The sequence below is a fragment of the Opisthocomus hoazin genome, chromosome 1, assembly GCF_030867145.1.
Source record: "Opisthocomus hoazin isolate bOpiHoa1 chromosome 1, bOpiHoa1.hap1, whole genome shotgun sequence".
NCBI classification, from domain to species: Eukaryota; Metazoa; Chordata; class Aves; order Opisthocomiformes; family Opisthocomidae; genus Opisthocomus; species Opisthocomus hoazin.
This window is the reverse complement of record NC_134414.1, coordinates 65,345,313-65,366,453: the sequence shown is the minus strand read 5'-3', so window position 1 is coordinate 65,366,453 and position 21,141 is coordinate 65,345,313. Positions and strand designations below refer to the sequence as shown.

At 37.2% G+C, this 21,141-nt stretch overlaps 1 protein-coding gene across 4 annotated transcripts in view; it reads left to right on the top strand.

The window, feature by feature from the left end:
• FGF14 (fibroblast growth factor 14) overlaps positions 1–21,141 on the top strand; it is a 423,768-nt gene that overhangs the window by 249,581 nt on the left and 153,046 nt on the right. The window lies entirely within an intron of this gene.

The window sequence follows — 21,141 nt, the reverse complement described above, 5'->3', positions numbered from 1 at the left end:
TTGGATGATTTTTCCATTTTGAAATGGATGTGTTTTTTCTCCATTCTGCTTAAAAGTTTGTTACAACACTCTCCTGCTGACTAGGTCCATTTCTTTCTACCTAAATACCCTTAGCAGCAGTATTTATTTGTATTCTAGAACAAATTCTGGTATTTAATCCTTTTCTCCATTCTTCCAGCACATCTGTGCTACTGATCAGAGCATAACGATCCATAGGACTTGTGAACGTGCTTTAGGCTTTCATAGCAGGACAGCACGATAAACAGCATAATTAATGTTGGTGGTGTAACATCTCTAGAGTGTCTTTAGCTGGTGACTGGCCTCCCATTGTGTTAGTTACCCCACAGAGGGAGTTTCATGGAAATGTGGCTGCATTAAACACTCTCAAATTTGGTGTTAGTCACCATGAAGCAGGGCAAACCAAGTCTTAGAGGACAGAAGAGTCTGTGGTACACAGGAAAGATGAAGCAAGTGTACTTCAATATAGGAAGTAGTACCAATGTGTTTGTTGGCCACATGGCCAAAGATAACATCTTTACTGTTGGGGGTGTGCTGTGGAGGTTGTGTTTTTTCTTAATATCTTGCTAAAGTTGTTTATACCATAGTGAAATATGCAGAATATGCAGAACATTTACAAACCACTATATTTACATGGATCAGGGAAAGGGAGGGAAAAGCAGACCAAGGGAAGAATGCTGCTGCTTGGATATTTCTCCGTTCTTCTTTCGCTAGAAGTAATCATCAGATATCACTTATTTGAACAAAACTTGTGACCTACTGAATCATCACAGATAAGATTTAGGCCAACCTGGCAGGAGTTTAAAGGTGAGAGATTTCTCATTTTTACAAATGAGAGAAAATGGAGCTTCTCTTGGCTCAGTGAAGCCATTTTTTTCTGTGTGTTTGTAAATAGTGTCCTGACAAAGGCCTGAAAATGTAGAGATTCGGCATGGGGTGGTTCTTGAAGTAGTTTGACAGCTTCTTGGTTTATGTAGAAATTGTGGCAATTCTGCTGATGCTGGGACTAAAGAATTTTTGTAAAGTGTTCACCACCAACCTGAACATATGGGATATTGGTGTTGCTCCCATAGCTGGGCTCTCCTTCTTGCAGGATCACACTGCGTGTTGTATTGGCACCATCTGTCACTATTTTAAATATTTAGATTAATGATCTGACACTAATCAAATGTCTCAAAATATTAATTGCTGTAGATCTGTAAAAAAAGGGAGACAAAGAGAAACTTATTTCCTCAGGAGAAGTTGCTCTAATTTGATTTTTCACTTAAAATATTTTGTAGATCGGGGCCAAATAGACTAATGCAGTTCAAGTAAGCAAAGTATTCAGATGTGAGTAATCCATGAATATACATAACAAATCATACTTAACTACATTCTGATGTCTGGATAGAAGCCAGTATGTTTTGTCAAGTCTCATAGGGAAACTGCACAGGCTATTTATGCATCATTTCATAAATTGTTTTACCACCATGCTTCATTCTGTTCTTCAGGCTCATTTTAAAGCTGACATCACTTGTTAAGACCAGCATCATATTAAAGAGGAAACACAAATTTCAGTAGAAAAGCATCACAGAATATTCCAGTGAAACTTTTTCACTTGGTTCATCTGAAAATTTTTCACGTCTTCTTGGATGTGTCTTTTCCTTTTCTTTTCAATGTAATAAATTTCATCCATTAGGAGCCTGTAAATACTTAATTTAATTTAATTTGTTATATTATGTAGTCTTTGAAGCAACCTCTAGCCTTCTTTATAGAATTGTATGTATTAAATTTACTAATTATTTTGCATCTGTGGAATATTAGCTTCATATCTAGAGAGAATGTGGTATCTGACTGTTATAATTGTGTTAGCATTTAATAATCATAATGCATAGTTGTCCAGAAGGGATGATTTGTCATCTGTCTGCAGTGTGCACCCACATACACACCTTTTAAAATGTGTAATACAGTTCCTTAATGAAAAACAAACCTATTCTAGCTTTTTTACTTATTCTTCTCACTATTCGGGATGCAGTCTTCATAAATTTAACATTCAACTACATTGTTACTGAACTCTTTTTTTGTCTTCTTTACAATAGTGAGTATCTTATTTTCTGTGGTTCCATAAACAGACAAAGATTTTGGTTACATTTCCAGCTAGGGCAAAAGCGAAATCCAGAGAAATCAAGGAAAAGAAACTATCTTAAATATGAAAAAATTATGATAGATAAGCTGCATTGTTACTTTAGCCTTTCCCTAAATGCATTTATGTGAAGTAGGAATGTGTGAGCACGCATTTGTCTTAGCCTAAAAATCAAACATTGTTTCCAGACATTAATTTGCATGAGTACTTTGTTTATTATGATATGCATACTTAGTCTTTCTAAAATAATCCTTTTGTTTATTAAAAAAGCTATTCTTTTCTTTTACATGTGTAGCTAACTTCTCTGCAAGAGACAAAAAATTATTTCTGCTGTATTTGTTGGGCAGGCCTGCAAACCCAAACAAATTAAAGAAAGTAAATCTGGCTGAACCAAACCAAATATCAGGAGGGATTTGGAAACAGGTGGTAGAGCATGACAATGGTATTTTTCTTTCTGATGAAAGGTAATGAATCTGTGCTAGTATTAGGTAAATATTTCTGCTGACTCAAACCTGTGTGAAGCCTTGAAGTAAAGATGTCTCCCCTGGAGTATTTAGGCTTCTGTGTCATAAGCAGTGCCATCTCTTAGGCAAATTACTTCTTTCTGTGTGCACATAATCTCCAAAAATGTATAGTTTCTTGGCTGAGACAATGTCATCCTGCTGCCTTGAGGTTCTCCTGCTGTTGCAGTTGACATCGGCAGAGGACTGCTGGGAAGCCTCAAATGTTTACACCACTTTTCCAGTGTCAGTGTTTTTGTGTCCTGCGTGAAATAAATTACTTGTCACAGGGCTTGATATCAAATGTCTGGGACTTCTTCTTTATTTGTGAATCTGCTTGGAAGGAGAGTGTTTAGTTCTGGTCTGGTGGAAATTAACTTCTGTTTGGTGGGACACGTATGATTTAAGTTACCTTCTTTTTGGTGTTATATACATGATCAAAACAGCTTGCACTGAAAGTGAAGTTTCGGTCATCACAAACCGTTGCAGTTCAATTGCACTATCTGAAATTCTTACTTTAAAACATCGCTTTTACCACTTTGGAGTAAAATTGAAACTGGAAGATGAATGATCGGTAATATATGGATATGTTTGAGGACCCTAGAAAGTGTATGATCCACAGGACTCTTGCATGAATTATAGCTTTGGGGTTCTTGGCTCCTTTGGTGGCAACAAGAAGGATGGTAGAGGAAGAGGGAAGGTGGGAAAGTAGGCCTGTATTTCTTTTTATTTTTTTTTCTGGGAGCTTAGGCTCCTAAGTAATACCAGTAGGTGCCACCATAGATATTTTTAATTTAGGCAGTAGATTTTAATTTGTGTTTTACCAGACAGTGTTCTCATCATTTGTTTGATAAACACCAACTGTTTAATCTTCATTTGCAAGGAAGATTCAGCGAAACTTACTTGTTCGTGTAAAAAAACACCCCACTTTTGTGGAAGGAATATACATCAGATAAATGCCTACATTCATATTGAATGGTTTCTATTGCAAAATAAGTACAGAAGAAAAAATATTTTTGTTAAATGATGACATTTATGTGACAAATTGTGATTTTTTTTATTCTCTATTTTTTTGTTATTGTAAAAGCAAGGCATTGCTTTGGGTTTTCTACAGTTCTGCTGTAATTGTAGCTGTTCAAACTTTTTACTTAACATCATCAGCATCTTGCTAAGTGTTAGAGGTTTAACCTAGAATATTTGTGTAGGAAAGTAGGACTTGTTTACTCTCAAAACCTGAAAAGTGTGGTGATAGCCTGACTGCACTGAGTTGAAAGAGAATTTGCCTTTGCCTCATTGTGACATTTTTTAATATTTTTTGTGTCTTCAGGCTCATTCTATGTACTTATGTTTTCAAAATGTTAGAAAACTGAGTTCTCATTAACTGAGGAGCAATATTTATAGAGAACTATGTCATTAGGAATAACACCTCCTGGGAAACCAGGTCCAAGCTGTAGCCCAAAGAAGCTCTTCTCAGCTTTCACCTATCATTGAGGGGACTTAAATTCTATAGAGGCAGTTTTCTTACCCCAGATTCCTCAAATTTTTTTTCAATGCGTATTAGGAAACACTTTCTTGTCAACAGGTTGAGGCAACCTGGTAGCAAGCTCGTGGCTAGGGGCGAGTGGGACATGGGACAGCAGCACCTCCTGCACCAGAGCCTTGGTGTATAGGACCCACACAGGAAGGTCTTCTGTCCAAAATGAACCTAAGGCTTCCACTTTCAAGGAAGGGAGACAAGAACTGGACTGAGCTATGTCAATTGCATAACAGAGTTTAAACCATTTTAATTCACCCCGGCAGACTTGAGCCTCAAATCCAACAGGGCTGATTCAGAGGCATCATACTTGCAGTACAGTTGCGGGACTCCAAAGGTGAATTACCTCTGGCAGTGAAAATGGGGTAGTCTAGGATAGTTAATTAAAAAAAGACCATCACCTTTCTCAAAGACGTGCAAACTGTCTGCTTTTAGGAGAAAGGAGTAGACTTTGGACCTTTGAGGAGATTTTTGGTAATCACCAGATCTGAAGAGAAGTGTCTGCTTTCAGTGTTCTAGGCTAGGCAACTTCATCATCATCATCCTCCTCTTGGTTCGTCACACTAACCAGACAACCTTGCTCCCTGTCTTGGGGTCCTGGGGACCATCCTGGGGTTAGAGAGGTCTCCCAGTGTTGTTGTGAATAAAGAAGTCATTGAGCAAACCACTTAGGCACACAGGATATTGTTTTGGCCCTACTAGTAGATGACTTTGATCTATTAGATTTCAAGTTTACTAGCCTTTGTGTTTAGGCTGTATAAAGATTGATGGAAAAATCATCCCGATATCCCAGCTTTCAGAAGTGAGTCCCACTGTGGGTCCCTCTGTTTGCCAAGCTGACTTTGTTTACATTTGTATCTGATGGATTTAAATGTGGGGCAAGATTTTGGCATTTTATAGCCCAGTGTACACAACCTGCAAACATTGGATTAGTTGAAAATTTTGATAGTTTAGGTTTTGGACCTAATGTCTAGTGCTTCTGGAAGGATGACAGATTTCTTCTGGTAATGGAGTCAAATATTTCCATTTGTCTTCTCTGCATGAAGTTCTTCAGCACAGTAGTTTTCCACTTACATAGTTTCATTAAAGTCAATGTAGTTGCTTGGTGTAATGCAGTAATAGCTCAAGGTTGCAAACTGTTGGAAGTCTCATGAGTTTTAAAATCCCAGAGACTGTAGTTATTTTCTTTTTTTTTTCCTTTTCTTTTTCCTTCATTCATATTCTTGGAAGGGTTTTTTTCTTTGTTTGTTTTTAAGAATTTTACTCAGAGGAAGCCAAATATAAGACTGCACTCTTGTGCATGCGCCATGCCATCATCTTCAGTTGTCTCATACCAGTTTTCAGACAATAGTTTACATTTTTTTCCTACCAGTCCTTCTAGAAAAATGCATTAGATTTCAGGTGTTCCATATCTTAGACTGTACAAAATTTTTGTGAAGTCAAGGTCCAAACCTGGTTCAAAATTTTTAAATAAAGACGTTATTCATTTCTTGCTGGAATTTTGGATTATATACTGAGGTAACTAAACAGAAAAAGTTCTTTGCTAAATATCAGAGAAGCATTTTGCTGATGAATGTTCTTTAAAATCATCTTGTTTATATCAGTGACTAAACAGACCCTTTTTTCCTGCTCAAGTCAAATAAATATTTTGAGCTAAAATGATATATCTTATGGAAAACTCAAGGTAGCTGACTTCTGAAATGCTTTTACAATTAGTAAAGTAAAAGTAAGACAAAAATATAGTAATTTCTAATTTTTAAGCAGTATTTAACAATTTAGAAAAAAAATTAACTTCAAATTATTCTGAGTGTGTGGTGTACTTTATCAGAAATCTGTTTGAAAACAAGAATGGGAATGCTCTATAGTTGCATTTAGTTAGAAAATACGGAGCTACCTTAGAATATCAGGTCTCCTGCAACATTATCAAGTGAGGTTTGATAACCACAGAGGAAAAAGCCTGAGCTAGTGTTTTCATTCCTCTTGCTGTACAGTCATATCTTAGACTGTTCCCTGATTCAAGTGCACTGGGCAGCAGATTTAACTTTTCTTATGTAATCCTATTTGATTACACTAATTTTATTTTTAGGCTATTTTCTTTAAATGTCTATATGCATGTGTATATAATATACATTTTCTAGGGAAAAACTGCAGTTCTTTTCTAAGTAACAATGTTGATATACCAAGTACTAAATGCTTTTCAGCTTGGGAGTTACTGTTCTGTAATTTGAAATGTCAGCGAACATGTTTTTGTTGTGCATTTGAAAGATATTTGACTTTAAATATATCTGCATTTAGCCTGTTCTAAGGTTTTGGTTTTGCTTATAGTGCCCTCACCTGTAAGTTAGGGCCAACTGCAGTACTTCAGCAGTAGAAGTGGCAATTTTGTCTTTGAATCTTAGCCAGAGAAATACCTCTCTAAATGTCTTATTTCGACAGTCAGAAACAGCTAATGTGTTCCAGCTGACTTGTGTTAGTTTGCAAGATTACATCTGAAACATTACTGTGGTTTTTAGTGTACCCTAAACACATTTTACTTTTATGTCCAACCTCGGTTGTATACTTTTACTCCATAATGGAGCCTGCAGTCACTAATGAAGCAATTCATTCACACTTCAGTTTCAAGTACCGTCCTTAATTTAGCCATTTATCAAGTTGTGGAACACAACAGATCAAAAGAGAAAGCAATTGGGGTGGGAGAAACTAAGTCTTTGTAGCTGCTTTTTTGGTGTTTATTTATTTCTCCTTTTCTCACTTCTGTCATCTGCCCAGGTAAAATCTGTCTTCAAAGTTCACAAGAATGATAAGCACACCTTTCAATAACAGACTTCATTTGGCAAGCTTTTCAGAAAAAGAAAAGAAAAATACGAAGGATTACTAATTTATTCTGGATGTTGTTTATTTCTTTTTTTTTGTTTTGTTTTTCTGTTTGTTTTTTTTTTTTCCTGTAAGGTCACTCAGAACAGTTCTCCAAATAGTCATAATTTATATCTGAACACAAAACTTCGTGGATAGGCCTGTAGGGTGTAAAACAGCTCTGGCTTGCTCATTCTCAGGTCATCTTTATTTGATATACAGACAAATACAGTATAGGCTACTTTAGTCTACACTGTGACTTTCAGTTTAGCACACAAAGTGACAGATCTTTTTCTAATGCCACAGCAAGTGAATGGGGGGCAGTGCTGGGTTTCTGAGATTCCCTTTCTTTGGGAACTTTTATATCTACAGTGGCCTTCCAGGCTATGGATCTTCAGTGCCCGTGTTGCAAGTCAGGCTACAGAAGCAACTGGGGACACAGTTGTGGAATGTTAGATGAAAACAGAAAAAGCTTGCTTTATTCTTTTTAGGTGGAAAGTTCATCACACAGCAATTCATTATTTCAGTCCAATGAGAAAGGCTGCCAGGTAGAAAGAGGTGCAATGAGGACAGAGCCTGCAAATCAATCATTGGGACTCAGAAAGTTCAGACTTACACACAATTTGCAGGCAGCTTTCCTTAGGTATGTTTTCCTGCCAGGAGCTGAATGTAATTTAGGGATGCTCTTGACGAACTGTTTCCATGATGCTGAATCCTATATCCTGTAAACCAAAGTTTGTTCCCTCTCATGCCTGTGCATTCGCTTTGCCTCCACCCTTTCGCTACAAATACACACTTCCGTTCTTTTCATTCGTACCAACTTTAATATTTCTCTTACAGAACCCTGCCCTGTTAACAGTGGATTGTCTGAGTTTTGCTTGTGCTTAGTTAGACACTAGTAGGCTGCATTTAAGGACAAATATCTGATCTTCATGCAGATACATTTCAGAGAGGTAAATGACGGGTGGGGGAGAACGGATATGTGGAATTTTGTATGAATTATTGCATTGTTTCCTGGCTGCTTTATATACACGTGTGAATATTTATGAGCAGTTACTCTTCTCCTCTAATACCTTGGTGTCTCGGGCCAGGACCCCACTGTGCTGAGGCGGTTCCAAGCAGCCTTTCTCTGTTTGAAAGCCAAAATTAATGGGATGTATCGGATCACAGCCAAACTAAATTTAGTTTTCACCATATGTATTCCACTGTCACAGAAATAATTTAATTTTTCCCTTTTTTTCTTTTTTTTGGCTTCTGTTTTTAATTTTGTACGCTTCCCAGTTCTCAAGCATTAGCATTATGGTACAATAGCTGGACAATGAAGAGTGAGAATACATTTCTTTCAAGACAACTGTTTTCAAAAAATATTTATTTCATGACATTTTTACTCAGCTTAAGTTTTTCAAAAGGTATATTTACATCTTCCTTTTAAGTCAATTTACACAGGCAACTGTTCCTTTCAATATCAGGTGTTACAGCTATCTTCCTCAAAACTTCTTCCAATAGACATATTTTACCATTCGTTTATCTTTATCTTTTCAAAACATAAGTTTATTTTAGAAATTGTGTCTAAGTTACCGACTACTAACATATATACATTTTACTGTAATAAACACTAGGAATTTGCACGAGTCCAGCAGATGGAAAAAGGGCTTGGTGATTTTTTGCTGTCTTGTAACATGCCTGACATTATAACCTTGGGCAAAGGTTTTGATTTGGCCTTCTAATCAACTTTTGCTAGTGTTTGAGGTGGGTAGGCTGAAATCCTAAAAGAATTACCTCTGGAGTTAAGAGCCTGCCTTTAAAGCTTTGGCCTAGGTTGAGAGGACGAAAGTTGAGGTGATAAATACATGAGCATTTGCTAGTGAAGCGAGCTTCTCGTTGGTATGATTGAGGACTGGAAGGGTGTCTTTGGAAATTTCCTTTAGAAACTATTGACCAGAGCAACATGCATATGATTTCTGTCCAATGGATTATTTTTAAAAGAAAATTCAGCTGCAAGCATCCAGTTTCAGAACAAGATGTTCTTACAGCTGAACAGGAAGAAAATAATCCTATTCCTTTGATTTAGATATGAAATAACGGTGCTTTTTGTGTGCTCGTGCATGTCTGCCATTGTAGCCAGAGCTCCTATGATACATCAGTGACTGGAGCTGCTGGTTCTGATGGTATATGGGCGGCAGAAACATTTTGTTTCTTCTGTTAATGAGAATTGTTACAACTAGCCTAATGATAACTTCCTGTAGAATATTCCTTTAAGGGCATGATTCCTTCTGTGACAAGTCTTAAACAAATAACGACTTTATTTTAGGAAAGTGTCAAAAAAAGTGTAAAAGTCTGATCCTGTAAGCTTCTAATTTTTCTTTTTTTTAGAAGGACATTTTTTCACTTTGATAAATGAAAAAAGAATTTGATCTTAGGTTTCAAACTTGCCATTAACTTCATCCTTAACTTAAATTATTTGATGGCTGAAGCAAATTAGTTCACACATTTAAAGAAGGACTAGCAAAGGATTATGACATGGAAAATACATCAGGCTTAATAACTGTTTTCATAGCTCTTTTGGTATTCCAAAATTATGCCTTTCAGCAAAATGCCAAGGTAGATAAAATTCTTCAGGAAAAAATACACTCTGGTTTTTATCCCCCTTCCTAAAAAAATTAATTTTAATTCACACATTTCTGTTTCTGATTTCTTAGACTGTCCATCCTTGTAAGGGCAGTTAGGGCTAGTGTAATTGTTTGGCATGTTAATACCTACCACAAGGCTCCACAAAATAGTGAGGTGGTGTTACATAACGACTGAATATACTGACCGACCAACTTTTTCCAAGGACATGCAGGTTTTTTCCTTCTACTTTTTGGGGATGAATTATGTTTGCTTTTAAGGTCCAAGAAAATTTAATTTTCCATCATATTTGTTACAGTATATTAAGTGAAGTAGATCTTCTAAAAATGACAACTTACTCTTTCTTTTTCCCCTCCCCTAACTTCTAATAGAATACAGAATATTGTGGGTTTACTATGTATGTTTTAATGTTAAACTTACCATAAACAATTTTCAGCTATCATTTCTTACAGAAAGAGATATTTTTCCCTCAGTAAAACTTCTTTTATTTCAGTGTTGTGTGCTTTAGGCAATAAAGTCTCATAAATATATCTGAATTAAAGAAACATAGTTATTTTGTAAACAATCCTTAATAGGAACCCTTCATTAATAGTAAGCCCAAACTATCAGATATTTTAAAACATTCTGAGAAGACATATTATAAAATTTTAAAGCTGCTTATTAAAATTCCAATGATTAAAGAAAAATCTAGCATGTAGAATAAGAAACAGTTAGTACTGGCTAATTTCTTATTCACTAATGCCAAACTTTTGAGCCAAATATTCAGAAGACCAACATGGGTTTCTCACCAGCTCAGTTTCTACATGTATAACTGTGACTGTATTTCTCTCTGCTTCACAGTGGAAAGAAGAAGTGCTGACTTTGTGGTTAATCTCACTAGCATATGAATATTTGGGTCCATAATTTATTTTCAAATTCTCTACATACAAGTTTAAAAAAAACCTTCCTGATATGCTTTATTTCACAATAAGTAATAAACCACATGTTCTTGTTCTGTGTGTATACCTATATCTTGTGCAATGTAGCATCTTGGTCTAACTGTTTAATGAAAGTCTCTGACATTTCTCGCAGTTCATGGGATAGGATATTGAGAGTGAGCTCAAAGGCAAGAGATTCTCACACAGTCACTGGTGTGTGTGAAGCCATCAGTTAAGTGCAAGTTCTCTTAATTCGGAAGAATGCATAGCTCAGCGGTGTTTTTCTAAATCTCTAGTGGAATAAGAGAGTTCTTTATAGGGTTTTTTAATTATTTTGAGGAAAAATCCCTCAAATGTAAATTTAGTTTTGTCCTCAGACTGCTAAAGTAGTTGTAAGCAGACCCTTTTAAACACTGGTTTTAGTCCACATGGAATCATAGAATAGAATCATAGAATCATTACGATTGGAGAAGACCTTTAAAATCATCAAGTTCAATCATTGACCCATCACTACCATGCCTACTAAACCATGTCCTGAAGTGCCATATTTACAAGCTTTTTGAACACCTCCAGGGACAATGACTCCACCACTTCCCTGGGCAGCCTGTTCCAATGCTTCACAACTCTTTCTGTAAAGAAATTTTTTCCTAATATCCAATCTAAACCTCCCCTGCTGTAGTTTGAGACCTTTGGATGTAGTGCAGATGTCCTGCCTCTTCTCATTCATTTTACATAAATCAAGACTTGCACTGACATTAGAAAGTCCAAACGCTTTCAACTATGCCTGAGTAGGCATTTCTTTAACCAACAGTTGGACTCAAATTATTAAAAGAAGTATCAAATATCTTACAAATAAAAGTATGCCTTTATATTTAAAGGCCATAGCAAATTGAGAAGCTTTGATATTATTTGAAAAGAATAACATAATAACCTTCTTCTTGAGGATGACACTTTAAAAACAGTTATATTAACTTATATTTGAAAACTTCATTTCTGAATTATTCTATATACTTCTTGTCCATCACTGGGAAAATATTTTCTTCATGTTTTTTGAGTAGTTATTATCTCATTTCTTCCTTACGCTTTCCTCCCTTTCTTCCCTTTTTCCCCTACTTTTATAAATACTGCTTAAGACAAATTAAATATTATTACTTCATACCAGGCTGGAGTTAGGGGTCCAGGGATTTAAACATACACCCTCTTTTGGAGGAAGATGGCACAAATCTTCTCACCTTTGAAGCTACTTCTTATATAGGGCAGTTTTTTAAGCATAGATAATTTTTGGACATAAATTTCTAATGGTTTTCATTAAACTGACTACCTAATGTGCTCTGAGCCATCACAACAGAAAAGCAGAAACTACGTATAATAAAGTATTTTGTTATGCTTTTCTCGTATTTCTAGTTACATGACTAAATTTACAAGCTGAAAAAACAAGTAGCTTTCCCCCCACTGCCCCAGTAGAGTTAAACATTTTTAAATGCATCCAAAATAAACTTGGAGTACTGTAATTGGCAGGTATTTTAGGTCTGATCTGTCAAAATTTTTGACATTTTGCCATCGATTTCCATGAGAAGTCACTTCTTCAGTGCTATCACTGTAATAAAAATAAGTACTTGTTATGAAGTGGGCTGGCATGAAAGAGGTTTTCAACATCATAACAAATATAAATATGCAGTTTCTATGTTGTTTCACACAACCTAGTGATTGAATCTGTATGCTTGAAATAATTGGGAAAACAGGTCAGTGAACATCTCAAAACAATGTTCATGTGCAAACATTCTTTCTAGTTTATAAACAAGGTTTTCTTCTATGGTTTTTTTTAGATGGATTCACTGAGTCTGTCATTCATACTTACTTCTCCAATAGCATCTTCTTTGAAGAAACAGTGGAAAGATAATTTGATCTGCTTATTGCTTCTGTTTCCATGACTAATTAGCTCTTGAGTACATTGTGGCTTCTTCTAGATATTACTTTTATTAGACAGGGGAGAGGACTTATATTATAATCAGAACTAGATGTCACTGGCCCCTGTAGCTCTTCAGGGCTTTAATTCACTGCTCTGTTTCCCTTTCCAGGACCAGGATAGGTCTTCACAGGTGCCTGATGCTACAAGTCGTAAAATTATCTGAAAAGAAGCATCAGAGAGGAAATTATAAATGGTCTGAATGCATTATGAGATTGCTAAAGTCACTCAGTTGCTACACAGGAGAGCCAAGACAGAATCAAAGTACCACAGATCTTCATAGGACTTTTCCAGTGGAATGATGGTAGTTCTTGTGCCAGTATCCATGAACTCCAAAGCAGAGGTCATATCATTACAAGTCTTGTGCTTCAGTAGTCATAACTGAGACTCAACTAGTCTATATCTTTTCACAAAGGTGAGAGCACATGCTGGGTGAATAAATATTATTTGTTTTAATTCTTATTTTTTAGCTTTTCTTTCTGCAGGGAGCATAGTAGCTGATCTAGAAATGTACACAAAGTAGAACAAGAGAAAAGCATTTGTGAACATATTATGATAGCCTGAAAAGTCCTGAAGTCCAAAGCATCTTCTTTCTCTCAATAGAAAAGTCTTTAAATTATTCTACGTCCATGGCATTGCCTTTGAAACAGCATCACTGTTTGCATGTGATACTGTCTCTTTACAAAGAATATCTGTAACATTCATTAAAGTACATTTCCATTGATTTAAAAAATGTAATTTAGTTATTTCAAATATTTCTGAAGTCCTTGTGATAGAATATAGAGTCATAGACTTCAGGCAGCAATAACTCCTTCTGTGCTAACAGTTCCCAGAGTAGTATGTAAACTTCAGAATTTCAAGTATGCAAAAAAACTATCTCTTATAGAGAACTAAGCACTTTAATAACATATATCAAGCTTTTACAAAGCCTTTCCGCTGGTAGGACTTGTGTTCTTTGTGGCCTCACGTTCTTCTTCTCTGCCTTCAGTCACTGTGGCTACAAGGCAAGCAGGATCAGCGTGATGATTCAGCAGATTAATCTGCTAAAACTAATGTCAGGTTTTTTATTGGATCAATGCACTGCTCTGACTCCCTCTAAAGCTGCTGGTCATTGGAGGAGAGAAGCAGTGCCCAACAGAGGGAGCTGGACACTAGTGGTTAGATCAGCATAAAATGAAACTGTGTCTTGGCCAGGATCTGAATATCTACAATATCTACCTAAACAGACACTGAGAAAATGCAAATGTGCTCTTGGCTAAGACCTTTCATCTCCACAGAAACTAGACATATCTTCCGAGACCAGCAAATTGCATTGCTTTACCTCTAACGGTTTCCAAAGAAAGAGACAGTCCTATTTCTGGCTCTTCATTACTGAGCCTTACTTACTGCCCCTTCCAGAATTTCAAAGTCGGAAGAAAGTGCACAGGAGGGGAGAAGATGTCTGCACACATTGAATGCCTTGGTGGGAGCATTCATTGACTAATCGTTGACAATTCTTTTGTGTGTTGCACTGACATTGACATGATAATTCATTTTGCTTCTACCTCACTATTATGTACAAGGAGTGGGGAATGGCTGGATCTTTCCAAACAGCTTGTCAACCTTTTAATTTTTGTAGCCATTGATTTTGTTAATGGCTAAGCAACCTGCTGTGAGTTTTTCTCATTGAAATGGCTTGTAACACAAGCAGCTGACAGTATTACTTGAATTTATACCTTTCATTTCAAGGATATGTCAGAAAAGAAGATTTGCTTGTTTTCCGCTAGCTAGAATACTAGCCTTTTGTATGCTAATATATTAAGCCCTGCACTCCAACAAAATTTTATTTGAACCTAAGAAATGTGATCTTTCAGCAACAAAAGTAGAATAATGCTGAAAGTCAATTTCTCCTCTGGCCAAAAATACTGTTGATAATTATTTTGTGATATGCAGAATAATGGCTGGTACTGCTAACTTTTTCTAGGCAGCATGGAGAGTTGACATATTCAGAACTGTCCAGCAAATGTGATGCCTTGAGTTTTGTATAACTAGTTTAAAATGAGTTTTAAAGGAGTGTTGACTACACCTCTAAAACTTTCCAGTGTTGCCACCCATGAACATTAGTCCCTTTTTTTTTTCCCTTAATGCTTCTGTTTGTTTCTCCACTAGAATGAAAATATAGAAATCATAGAAAGTTTTGGGTTGGAAGGGACCCTTAGAGGTCATCTAGTCCAACACTCCCGCAGCGAGCAGGGACACCGCTAACTAGGTCAGGTTGCTCAGAGCCCTGTCCAACCTGGTCTTGAATGTTTCCAGGGATGGGGCCTCCACTACCTCTCTGGGCAACCCGTGCCAGTGTTTTACCACCCTCATTGTAAAGAATTTCTTCCTTATATCTAGCCTAAACCTACCCTGTTTTAGTTTAAAACCATTAATACATGTATTTCATATGTGACTTCTAAAGGTGAAAATATTCATGTTTTATGACTGTTTTATGACTGCAAAGGCAGTTTACTTGTCAAGCAGAATCATGCATTTTCTGAATAAAATTTGTTTCATCTGTAGTTTCTTGTCCTTACTAATAAGAAGGTATTTTAGGGTTTTTTTTGCAATTGTGCTATGAACTACTCTGGAATTGTTTGTTTTTGTCAGACTGATATTTACAGCCAAAATCGTCTCCTGAGGTTAGGCCCAGAAACCTCTTCCTTACTTTAAATATTAAAGCTTAGTTGATTTATTCTGCCATAATGCCCAGCTGACACAGCAGAAAATGATGCTCTTTTTTTGATATAACCTCTGCAGTTGTGCACTTACTTGCTAGGGGCTATAGATATAATGAGAGATTTTAGCTACACATCCCTTGCAGATAGGAGGGGTCTGGGAATTGCAGTTTACAGATCAATGAGATGGAACACTCTGTTCCTTCTGTTTTGGCTATAGCCCTGTGCAGCAAATAATGAAAGAGGAGAGTAACAGGCATGTCAGTAGCCTTCTAACATTTTTTTTCTATGAGAGTGGGGTTTCCTGCCTTTCAATTGCTGTTCCTGGGGCTGTTCTTTACCTGGCTCAGTGATTGCTTAGTGTGAAATCCCTTACAGGATGGGTGAATAATGACAGGATTTAGAATACTGAATGGGAAGGCAAGAATGATATTTGATGTCTCAATATATTCAAGTGATTTTCACAGAATCACAGAATGGTAGGGGTTGGAAGGGACCTCTGTGGGTCATCTAGTCCAACCCTCCTGCCGAAGCAGGGTCACCTACAGCAGGCTTCACAGGACCTTGTCCAGGCAGGTCTTGAATATCTCCAGAGAAGGAGACTCCACCACCTCCCTGGGCAGCCTGTTCCAGTGCTCCATCACCCTCAGAGGGAAGAAGTTCTTCCTCATGTTCAGACGGAACTTCCTGTGCCTCAGTTTGTGCCCATTGCCCCTTGTCCTGTCACTGGGCACCACTGAAAAGAGCTTGGCCCCATCCTCCTGACACCCACCCTTCAGATATTTATAAGCATTCATTAGGTCCCCTAAAGAATCATGGGTAGAGGGGAAGTAAGAGAGGACAGAAAGTTGGAGGCAAAAGGCAGTGAGACAGAAAGTACATTAGATAATTTCTGTCGCTGTGAAGTACTGGAAGCAAGTCTGGTGGCATGTGATTCATGAAGATAAATAGCTCAGGAGAACAATAAAGTGTTACCTAATCAAACAAGTGTATAATAATCCTCAAAGTTTGTGTGTCATTCTTACTGCTTAGGATAATTAAAAAAAATGAAACAAAAAAATTTGTATTGTCCCTTAATCCCCAAGATCTTCTTATAATGAATCTAGCATCTCTAGATGTTCTACTGAAAGTGACTCTTGCAAGACCTGAATGTAATTGTTTCCCCAAGGAATTATTTAGCTAAAGTAGATGTGGCTAATGAATTATGTCTGCTCTCTTTACTTTTCATTTGAATAAATTTCTAATGCATCTATTGAAAGTTATGAAATTTATGACCATTTAAGCACAAAGACAAGTTGACGGTGCTAAACAAACCAATGTTCTGTCTCCTGTTTCATCCCAACATAAAAAAAGCACCATGACGACTACAGTTTGGCACAACATGGGCACTCAGAGGCAAAGTGGCTTCACCCTGCCTTGTGACTTCCCTGATCATAGATTCACAGAATCAAAGGATGGTTGGCGTTAGAAGAGACCTTACAAATCATCTAGTTCCAACCTCCCTGCCACAGGCACGGACACCTTCCACTTGACCAGATTGCTTAAAGCCCCGTCCAACCTGGCTTTGAACACTTCCAGGGAGAGGGCATCCACAGCTTCTCTAGGCAACCTGTTCCAGTGCCTCACCACCCTCATCATAAAGAACTTCTTTCTTCTATCTAGTCTAAATCTACCTTCTTACAGTTTAAAGCCATTAGCCCTTGTCCTATCACTACACACCCCCGTAAAAGGTCCCTCTCCAGCTTTCTTGTAGGCCCCCTTCAGGTACTGGAAGGCTGCTGTAAGGTCTCCCCTCAGCCTTCACTTTTCCAGGCTGAACAGCCCCAACTCTCTCAGCCTTTCCTCATAGCAGAGGTGTTCCAGCCCTCAGATCATTTTTGTGGCCTCCTCTGGACCGGCTCCAACAAGTCCATGTCTTTCCTATGCTGAGGGCTCCAGAGCAGGATGCAGGACTCCAGACGGGCTCTCCAATTCTGGATTGTCTCTGATTCTGGTCAGAACCTGCCCTTCAGCAGAGGGAGAATAGCTTCTGCGGTACATCTCTCACACGCAGAGGGGAACAGAGAGAGATGCAGAAAAGAAAAAAAGGGACAGTTAGCAAAATACTGGATAGAAAGAATGAAGATAACTGATTGCCAAGTTTTACAATATTAGCTTGTAAAATCCTGACCTGGATTATGAAGAAAACACAGCTATTGATCCTGAACTGGACAGACAGGGGAGAACTCCATGTATGTAGCTGGGTGCAAAAAAGTTTCTGTTGTACCAGAGCTGTTGAATGTTTCCCTCATGTCTCACCTGATACTTAGGAGCATGGATTTCTTTATAATCAGTAGAGGGTGGTGAGTATTTTCCAAAGGCTGGGTGGGTGTTCGTCTCCTTTGGACAGGTTGGTCCACAACAGGGGGAGCCATAATTCCAAATTCCTAGTGATGAAATTTAGGTAAACTTAGTCTAGTTCTTTGCATCCTTTGTCTTTAAAGAATCTGAGTCTTTAAAGAGCTGTTATTGCTTGTGTATATTGTATATACATTCCTGCACGATCTCCTACGCAAGATTGCCACAGTGTTTTGTTAGCAACTTTTCTTTGATTATCTGAAAATTTCTTAAGGGGCTATAACAGACATTAAGATTTTTTCCAAAATTTGAGTAATCTTGGTTTAGACTTTGAGTTGAATCAGCGGTACGCAGAGCATAGAGGAATTATTTTTAATCCTGTTGCGAGGAAACAGTAGTACAGAATATGTTTTGGGTGAGTTCAAGCGTTATTCTTGCTCTTTGTGCCACCAGCTGGTTAGAGTGTATGGGGGGAGGAATAGGGTAACTGCACTTCTGAGTGAGATTATATTACCTTGGCATTTGTTTTTAATGTTTGTCATAAAATAGCAACTATTTTCAATTGGAAAGAAATCAGTTAAGGCAGCATTGCAAACAAATTAGGCTGTTCTGAGTCTCTATGATCTTGGTTTTAAAAGAATGCATCCTGATTTCCTTCTCATACTCATAAAATTTTGATTTTTTAAAGTCTGTTTTGGGAGTTTTTGCTCTTATATTTTGCCTGTGGTGGGGGGAGAGGGTAAGCAAGGAAATTACCTGTAACTGACAGTCATAATGAGTGTGTCAGAGAGAAAACTGTACTTAGTCTCTTAAAAGCTACTTCCCATTCTTCAGTTTTCTTTCCCTTTCCTATATTAGGAATTGTGATTACCACTATACTAAAAGAGCATATAGACAGCAGCCATAATATGGTCCTATTTATATTAAAGTTAGCCTGTCTGTATAGTGTAATTTATATTAAAGGAAGCACACCTTTGTGCTATACGTCGAAACTTTCCAAATGCTCTGATGCTGGCAACAGCACTGATTTCAGCCCTCTGTTTTGCCTTATGGGAGGAAGACATTACTGGGATGCATAGGTGATGAAATCAGAGATGTTTAACATGTGGAGATCACCAGTGGGCTGGAGGCTTTGTCTTGTGTAACTGTCACAGAGGTTCAGAACTCGCACTAGGTACCAGACATACAAAGAAGTGTGAGACTGTCCTCCAAAGAGCTCAGTCAATAACCATCAGGTTATAAGGCTGGAGTGGGACTTCAGTGGTATACAAAGGAAAGGCCCTCACAAAACATAGGATAGAATTTTATTATAATGGATTGAGAACATATTAATTAATAATTCAAAAGTAACTCAGACTGGATCTTGACTATGTGCAAGAATTGTTTTTTTGGTACCATAGAAAAGTTAATGAAGCCAAAGGGATTGAGCAGACTAATGAGGGGATTAATGGTGCTCTCTGCCAAACAGAGAAAAGGGACACAGAAAACATACTTTAGGAAAAGTCAGTTTGTTGTCATTAATATTCATTTGAAAGCTGACCATCCGCAAGATCTTGGAGAAAAGGAGGGATTTTTTTGCTTGGACATCTGTGTTCATCTGGAGCAGAACGACCTAGAGCAAGGCAGCAGCTTTAGCTTGCCTTTAAATTAAAATGAAATTAAAATTCAGTTTCCCAAGGAAATATCAAAATGTGCTGACGGTTACACGGAATGAACTTATGTCTTCTGTCTCAGCAAAGTAAGGTATGACAGAACTGCATCAAGTGGGTGTTTTTAGCTAATAGATGACTTAGTTCAGTGAACAAAATTAGCTTTAAGCACATAGAAAAGACCAACGAACCATACAGCATTTTGATACAAATATTTACCTCAACTAAGAAATAGGTTTTCAAATGGAAATATTCTTTTAGATTCAGAGTATGTGAAGCAGACTGATGTTTTTGTTCTCAGAAAATGTCTTGCAGTCTAGAAGTGCTTTACAACAAAGACCATCTCAGACTTTCATCTGATACTCTAGCTCCCCTTCTGCCCTCCCACCCAAAACCCCCACCATTAACACAATATCTTGCCACTTAACTGCAGATAAATAGTAGAAGAGATAGCCCGCTCTTACTATAGAGAATATATGCCAACACTACTATTAACACTATATTTTCATTCCAAGGATGAAGCCACAATGGGAGCCTTTGTATGTAACAAAGTGCATGCAGACTAGGTTTTGGTGGTACGTCAGAATATGGATTGGGTGTAGTGAGAAGAAAGGAGATCTGTGTGTGTTCAGGCGTCACCAACTAGCCAGGAAAAACGATCAGAGCTACAACACAATATTATTGAAGCTTTAGCAGATATAACTGTAGGTGTAAAAGTCAGTAATCCTTGTTAATTTAGAATGTTTCAATGCCTCATGCTAAAACTGTTTTACATAATATTTTAATCAGCACCCTTGTTAGCTTTGGTGAGAACATTTGAATAGCCTAAATATTTCTGATGAGTGTGAGCATTACAAATATGAAAAAAAGAAAATCCAGGATATTTCAGCTGATGCTGCAACACAGAAAGCCTAGTTCAAACAATGATTTATTAACGACTGAAAATAAGTAACTTTTTTTAACACCATTGAAAATTCCCTTTTTTAAAAGCTTATCTCAAACATTTGTTTGTTGGTATAAAACCCTTTAGGAACTTTAATACTTTATACTATTTGAAGCATAATAGGTGTGTTTCAGAAAAGCACAATTAGCCTTCTGAATCTAAACCTAAAGACTAGAGTCAGTGGAAGTGTGGTCTTGCATGCAGTGATTCAGAATACCTGTTGGCCTCCACGTACAGGCTGTTGAACCCACTGTGAAGGTCGCTGTTAACTCAAGCTCTGTGACAATTCATATTAAGGCAACTTTGCCATGAGTTTGATTTACCCATCAAATCCACTGATCTTTCTTATTTTTTGTTTGAAAACAAAAGGTCCTAGTTTTATTTGAAGCAGATCAAAAAGAAGCACAGAGCAAGGCTTCTCCTTGAAAAACCTCCGTATCTTTCATTAGAAATGATACCATTCCTTCTGGTTTAGACTTCAAGTTGTTAGTGGTGACAGAAATTACTAAAATATTTGCTCTAAGTCTACTATATATGACATCTTATGATATAGATTTCCATTTCAGTAAGATCAGATTTGCTGACTGGTAACAGTGTGGTACTCTTACCTAGAAACTGGTTTTGCTTCTAAAAATAATTAAATATGATTTTGCTGTAATTTTCCTCCCTATACTTCTGCTTCTATAGAGCAAGCCAGCCATTTTATTTTTCAGTCTGCAAAAGAAGCTTGCTCTTTCAGTCTGAAAAGGTTTTTTTATAGCCTCATAGTTTTCTTGAATACTTAGAATGCAGAAAGCAAACCTCTTTCAGAATTGACTAGATCTGAAATTTGCTTGGATCACTAAATTGATCACTAGTTTCTCTGAAGAACATCTGCAGTTATATTATCATCCAGTCTCTCTTGTATTTGCATGCTTTCACATTGGCTATACGTATAACATACATGTAATTTCTTTATCCTTGTAGTAAATATTC